General features: G+C 42.4%; 1 protein-coding gene across 1 annotated transcript in view; it reads right to left on the bottom strand.

Annotated features, from left to right (window-relative positions):
- ZBTB24 (zinc finger and BTB domain containing 24) overlaps window positions 1–5837 on the bottom strand; it is a 30210-nt gene that overhangs the window by 2100 nt on the left and 22273 nt on the right. The window lies entirely within an intron of this gene.

The raw sequence follows: 5837 nt of genomic DNA, 5'->3' as shown, positions 1-5837 counted from the left end.
AAAATAGTACCACGACAGACAAAAAAATGAAAAGGTAAATAAAAGACAAATTAATAGCAATAGAATGTTTACTTTTTCTTCCCCTGAGACAGACACCTCCCACTAAAACCTCTACCCATAATTAAAAACAGACCTACTTATGGAGGTTAGGTGGCTATACAGGTATGTGCACCCGCCTTTCACTCTTTGGACAGTTAAATTCAAATCTTCTTTTAGAAGTCACACAAGGAAATTTACCTATCTTAAGTATCTAAGTGCTTCTATGATGGTGTGTTCATCCCACACTGGCCTAGAAAGGGTTAATGTGGCCTATCAAATTTCTTACTCCCTTTGAACCACACCTGAGAAGAGACAGGCTTGAGAGGCAAGCACTGACTGAGGATTGAGCCCAGCTGTGCAGGAGCAGGCAGGGCTGGCATAAGACCAGCAAGCAAGGGTAGAAGGAGGCTACAGCATGGAAGTCTGCAGTCACTCTCTGGACTTAGAGCAGGAAAAGGTGGAAAGCCAGGAAGAAAGCAGTCCTGGGATCCTTCTCCTGAAGGGTTTATGTAGAGGGGTGGTGGAGAAAGCAGCTTGATAGAGGTGCCCTATAAGGCAGTCTAGGGAAAAAGCAGTAGGGTAGGGCAAACCTTGGCTGCTGATTGAATGGTCCCTATGCTGGAATGCATCGTGGGCAGGCCTGGGTTCCCTTACCAGCCACTGAGGAAGTGGCATACCCTTGAATTGGGGGACTGCTGGGAACAATAGCAGGAAAGACAGTCCAGTAAGACTTTGATGGGAATGTTGGAAGGATTCATTAGCTAATATTTATACTAGATATTGAAGCTGTAAAGTTCTGTTTGAGACCTTGTCTGCACTACATATGATTTGCCAGTATAGCGATACCAGCAGAGCTGCCTAGTGTAGATGTGCATATGCGAACAGAATTCATTCTTCTCCTCCCCAAATAACACTTGCTATGCCAGCAGAAGTACTATGGGAGCATAGCTGCCTTGCTTTTGCTGGCATAGCTCTGTTAGCTCAGGGGTGTATTTGTGTTTTTGTTTTTAAAATATCCCTGCCTGACATCACTATGCTGATAATACTCTGGCCAGGTCTACACTACAAAGTTAAGTATTTTTTATTTGCTTGAATAAAATGGTATTTTCTGAGGATGCTGCTTCTGACTTTTAATTTTGTAGTAAAACAATTTTGTTATAAATTTAAACTTAGTCACGTTATATATTAAAGTTATTGGGGCTACAATAAAATTAAAAAGGATCAAACCCAAACTGAGCTACCTTTTAATCAACAATTTGCTTCTGTAATTCAACTCTCTTACATCTACATTCATGCATGTGTCTTAACCGTAATGCATGTTCTCTCTGACTAGTACATCCAAATAGCATTAAGTGTACAAACAGTACATAGCTACGTGATATAGTAAAACCTCACGCTGGCCAGATTGATAGTTATAAACTGTACTTCCCGACAGAAGATTCAAAGTTAGAAAGAAGAAAGGGAATTCACAAATAATGAGTCCTCAATTTCCCAGATCACTGTCAGTGACTGGGCACAGTGACTAAGCTGGTATTGTGTGCTGACATTCTCCTAATTGCAATAATCAGGGTCATATGTCCATGCTGATGTTAGTTTCAAAGGCTGCCACAAGGTCTAGTTCACAGATTCATATATAAGGTCAGAAGGGACCACTGTGATCATCTAGTAGTCTCCCATGTTTAAGAAGGACAAATTCAAACTGAAACAGGTTCAGAGATGGACTACTAGGATGATCCGAGGAATGGAAAAATCTGTCTTATGAAAGGAGACTCAAAAAGCTTGGCTTGTTTAGCCTAACCAAAAGAAAGCTATGGGGAGATATGATTCCTCTCTACAAATATATCAGAGGAATAAATACCAGGGATGGAGAGAGATTATTTAAGCTCAGTACCAATGTGGACACAAGAACAAATGGATATAAACTGGCTATCTGTAAGGTTAGACTTGAAATTAGACAAAGGTTTCTAACCATCAGAGGAGTGAAGTTCTGGAACAGCCTTCCAAGGGGAATAGTGGGGGCAAAAGACACATCTGGCTTCAAGACTAAGCTTGATAAGCTTATGGAGGGGATGCTATAATGAGATTCATCTTTGACTATTAGCAGGTAAATATGCCCAATGGCTTGTGATGGGATGTTAGATGGGGTGAGATCTGAGTTACTACAGAGAATTCTTTCCTGGGTGTCTGGCTGGTGAGTCTTGCCCACATGCTCAGAGTTTAGCTGATCGCCATATTTGGGGTCGGGAAGGAATTTTCCTCCAGGGCAGATTGGTGGAGGCTCTAGGGGCTTTTCGCCTTCCTCTGCAGAGTGGGGCATGGATCACTTGCTGGAAGAGTCTCTGCATCTTGAGGTCTTTAAACCATTATTTGAGGACTTCAATGGCTCAGACGCAGGTTTGATACAGGACTGGGTGGGTGAGAGTCTGTGGCCTGTGTTGTGCAGGAGGGCAGACTAGATGATCATAATGGTCCCTTCTGACCTTAAAGTCTATGAGTCTAGTCTGATCTCCTGTATAGCAGAGACTGTTGAACTTTGCTCAATTAATTCCAGTTGGAACTACAACATATCTTTCAGAAAAATATCCAATCTTGATTTAAAGATTTCCAATGATGGAGAATCTACCACAATCCTTGTTAAGCTTTCCAATGGTAAATTATCCCCATTATTAAAAACTTGTGCCTCATTTTTAGTCTGAATTTGTCTAGCTCAGGGGTGGGCAAACCATGGCCTGCATCCAGCCCGTCAGAGCTTTTAATCCAGCCCTCGAGCTCCATTGCCCTGCTCCGGCTGGGGAGTGGGGTTGGTGGCTTGCCCCGCTCCAGCACACCAGCAAGCCCCCTCATCCCAGCAGGTGCCGTGCAGGTGGAGTGGGGCAAGCTCCCCAACCCCACTCCCTGGCCAAAGCAGGGCAATGGAGCTCAAGGGCCAGATTAAAAGTTTATTTGAATATCTCTTCTTCAGAGTTAAATTGATTAACAACAACATTGCTTAATTATGGTTTACTTTGAAGCTAAAATAGTTTGATTATATTTTGGTTATTGCCATGGTCAAATGGAGAAACACCGATGATTCAACAAAGCTAATTATTGCTGACTTCTTTGATTTGTAAACATGAAAACTACCAAACTTTTATGTAGTGCGGTACCCTGAAGTTTTAGCTAACATACAATTTGTGTTCAGACAGGAGCAAAATTGTGTGGTAAAAATCAGTAAACAGCTCAGTAAAGTAATTTTCGAACAGCGCATTGTTCAACAGTATCATTTTGCTTTGAAACAAACTTGTGTTGTCCCTGTTTGAACATGAATTGTTAATTTCATGAGCATTCCTGGCCTGCCATACAATTTCCATACCCAGATGTGGCCCTCAGGCCAAAAAGTTTGCCCACCCCTGGTCTAGCTTCACCTTCCAGCCGTTAGATCTTGTTCTATATCTTTATTAGATTGAAGATCCCTCCTATCAAATTTCTGTTCCCCATACTTATATATTGTGAACAAAATACCCCTTAACCTTTTCTTAGTTAAGCTAAACAGATTGACGTGCACCTTTTACTATAATACGTTTGCCAATCCTTTAGTCATTCGCATGGTTCTTCTCCAAACCCTCTCCAACTTATCAATATTCTTCTTGAATTGTGGGCATCAGTGCTGGGGGGGAATTCTGTGCCAAAAAGTTAAAAGTTCTGCACACAATATTTTCAAATTCTGCAAAATTCTGCAAATTTTGTCAAAATAACACAATATCATCACACCAGTTTCAATTATTTGTCATTTATTTCAAAATACCCATCAGCAAGTATGTCTAACAATAGAGACAACAAAGAAGATTCAGAAAATGTTTGACAAATAAGATTCCTTACTAAGGATATTAATACGGAATTCTGAGTAATGATTAATTTAAAACTTTAATAAAGAACCATATTTCCCACACTCCTCAGAAGCAGTGCAAAGGTTTGGGGGAGTCAGGGGTAATGGAGGAGCTGAGGGACAGGAAAGGGATTGCTAGGAAGGAATCTGGGTGTGAAATTGGAGGGTATGAGTGGGAAAAGTATGGAACAGGATTTTTTCTCTTGCCTGGGGAGGGACTGTTAGGGAGCTTCCCCCATGCAGTCCCTGGCTGACCCCTAGCCTCTCCCATTCAGTCAGGCACCTCTGCCCCTGTACCCACACCATGTGTCCTTGCACCTTGTCCACATATCCCTCTATCCTCTCTCCCCATCCTCATGTGTCCCTCCACCCCCACTCAGACATTCCTGTGTCCCTGCAGCCCCTCCCCCTCTGCCACTCCTGTCCCCGTGACCCTGCACCTCCACTTCCATTCAGCTCCTGCCCCAGTAGCCCTTATGAGCCCTGTCTGACCCCTCAGCAGCCCCCATAGTCTGTCTCCCCATAGCCCATCTCCTGACCTGGCCCAACAAGTGTTGTGAAGAAGGCAGGCTCCTTCTCTTCCCTAGGTGGCTGGGAGCTGCTGCTGCTGTCCTAGCACCACAGCGCCCTCTGGTGAGCAAAAGACAGAACTGCAGCAACGGTTCCGCAAAAGCTTTTCCCTGTGCAAAAATTTAAAAATATGCATGGCTTATTAATTATGCACACATGCAGTGGCACAGAATTTCCCCAGGAGTAACCAGAGCTGGACACAGTATTCCAGCAGCAGCTGTACCAATGCCAAATACGGCGGTAAAAACCTCCTTACTCAACATTCCCTTTTTTGTACAGCCAAAGATTGTATTATCCCTCCTGGTCCCAGCCTTGCATTCAGATAATTATCCACCATGGCCCCAAGCGTTTTTCAGAGACACTGCTTCCCAAGATAGCCCCCCATCCTGTTAGTAGGGCCCCACCTTCTTTGTTCCTAGATGTATACAATTACATTTAGCTGTATTAAAATGTATATTTGCTTGTGCCATTTACCAAGCAATCCTGATTACTCTATATTAGTGATCTGTCCTCTTCATTATTTATCAGTCCAACAATCTCTGTCACCTGCAAACTTGCAGTAATTGTTTTTTCCCCCAGGTCATTGATGAAAATGTTAAATATCATAGGGCCAAGAACCAAACTCTCTAGGATCTCACTAGAAACACTGCTGCACAGTGATGATTCCCCATTTACAATTATAGTGAGACCTATCATTTAGCAAGTTTTTAATCCATTTAACATGTGCCATTTGATTTTATATCAGTCTAGTTTCTTAATCAAAATGTTGTGCAGTAGCAAGTCAAATGCCATAAAGAAATCCAAGTAAAGCACATTGACATTACCTTTAGCAAAATTTGTAATCTCATACAAAAAATTGGGTTGACAAGATTTGTGTTCCACAAAACCACATTGATTGGTGCAGGGAAGGGCATGTTAACTTGAAATTGTGTGATGAGGTATGTTGTGGGATGAATACCAAAAACAACATGCCATTGGGTGCACGGAGACACAAAGGCTTGGACACCTATATGGAAGCTCCATCGAGACTGCTCATTTGGAACTCTAGGGCATCTGAAATTGAAGTATCCTCAGGCTGGCTTCTGAGGAGAGGAGCAACAGGATCAGAGAAGCAGTCAAGGCATTAGGAAGGAAAGCACTGCTGGGCTTTTATAAGAAAACTCTTTCCTTAGTGGAGTAAGAAGGAGAAGGGTTAGTGAACGCAATTGTTTAATCTGGTTAAATAAAAGTTTGTTTTTCAAACCCAGAAGACAGTGGGTTCTGAAGAGATATGCAGGACCCTTGAAATAAAGTTAAGAAAAGCAGTCAGGATCACTGGATATTTATAGGCAAACATCCTGAGAGGAAGATTAAAGGGCATAAA

This window comes from Mauremys reevesii, linkage group 3 (assembly GCF_016161935.1).
Source record: "Mauremys reevesii isolate NIE-2019 linkage group 3, ASM1616193v1, whole genome shotgun sequence".
NCBI classification, from domain to species: Eukaryota; Metazoa; Chordata; order Testudines; family Geoemydidae; genus Mauremys; species Mauremys reevesii.
Note: the sequence above shows the minus strand (reverse complement) of the source record. Positions and strands in the feature narration are given on the sequence as shown.